At 32.5% G+C, this 1,727-nt stretch overlaps 1 protein-coding gene across 1 annotated transcript in view; it reads right to left on the reverse strand.

Annotated features, from left to right (window-relative positions):
• LOC106880204 (uncharacterized) overlaps nucleotides 1–1,727 on the reverse strand; it is a gene marked incomplete at its 3' end in the record, with an annotated part of 35,406 nt that overhangs the window by 8,559 nt on the left and 25,120 nt on the right. The gene's annotated exons all lie outside the window — the stretch shown is intronic.

Raw genomic sequence — 1,727 nt, forward strand, 5'->3', positions numbered from 1 at the left:
AGATAGATAGATAGATAGATAGATAGATAGATAGATAGATAGATAGATAGATAGATAGATAGATAGATAGATAGATAGATAGATAGATAGATAGATAGATAGATAGATACATACATACATATATAGTTGAAATTTACAGAAAAACCAAAGACGAAGACAGGTGAATGAACAACAAGCAGGTGTATTAGTTTGACGCTCAGGAAAGTGAGAAAGTCTTATACATGCATGTGTGTGTGAGTGTGCAAACATATATATTCATAAATACATACATACATATATATACATACATACATATATATACACACATACACATATACATATATACACACATACACATATACATCTATACACACCACATACATATACATCTATACACACCACATACATACATAAAATATATTTAGATTTAATAACTTAAACAAGTGAAAGATAAAAGAAACACATATATATATTAAAATACAGTTGAATTAGGTACTTAAATTGAGGTACCTTACCAATTCGGTATAATCTGCACAGCTGTAAGTTAGGTGAACAGGATGTAAATATGTAACAAGAATGTACATGTGTCAATACAGTACGGCCGTTTCAAGCGAACTATACAGTGACACCTCGCAGTACGAGTTTAATTACTTCCATGACCGAGCTCGTTTTATGATTTACTCGTTTTACGATTTACTCGTTTTACAAAACAATTTTCCCCATTGAAATTAACTAAAATATAATTAATCTGTTCCAGCCCCTAAAACCAGCCAAAAATATTTTTTTATGGGTTTTAAAACAGAAATGGCATAGTTACAAGTAAAATGACAATTATAAAAAAGATAATGTAAAAGAAACATGTAAACTGGTTTTATTAACTGAATTACCTTAAAGATGGGACGATATGTGCGCGATGAAGACGATGGAGCGGGGTGGAGGAGGGTTACTGTTTGAAAGGAGATTCTCCTTCCAATAAGACTCTAAGAAGAACAATTTCTGGCGTTTCCTCTCTCACTTCACTTCATTTAGGCTTTTTGGAGAAACTTTCTTAATTTTTTACGCTTGCAGGTCGTTTCATTAGAAACATATCGAGAGAAGTTTGCTTATTCTTGCCTTTCAAAATGTTACGAAAATGCGCCAGAGCTGTATCATTAAACAAATCAGCTGCACGACCTGTAGATACTTTCTCAGGATTATATTTTTCTACAAATTCAGAAACATACTACCCCTTTGCCAACACTGCTTTATGTCACTCGTAGAGACAGCATTCTCTGCTACACTGTCCTCCTCTGGGGAACCAATCCAAATGCTGCTCCTGAAGCTGCAGGGGTTCATCTGTCGTCAATTCCTTTGAGTGTTCCTCGACGAGATTGTAGTCGTTTTATTACCATTATCTTATGATATTTATTTTGTATTATATTATACTTATTTATTGTGCTTTTACTTATTAATTTTCTATATGTGACAGTGGATTTTCATCGATGAGTTCATGAACCTTGGTTCTTTACTCTAAAACTATATGTTTATATTTTATACTGTTAATTTAATTTTTAATTTACCTGTAAATTTGGATTTTTATCCCTAATATTATTGTTATATATAAATATATATATATATATATATACCCACATACACGGGTATATCCGCATACACACCCACACCCACACACGCGCGCAACACCCTCGCACCCATATACACGCATGTAAAAAGGTCCATACACACGTATATTGATATTATATATATATATA

The sequence above is a fragment of the Octopus bimaculoides genome, unplaced genomic scaffold, assembly GCF_001194135.2.
Source record: "Octopus bimaculoides isolate UCB-OBI-ISO-001 unplaced genomic scaffold, ASM119413v2 Scaffold_117459, whole genome shotgun sequence".
NCBI classification, from domain to species: domain Eukaryota; kingdom Metazoa; phylum Mollusca; class Cephalopoda; order Octopoda; family Octopodidae; genus Octopus; species Octopus bimaculoides.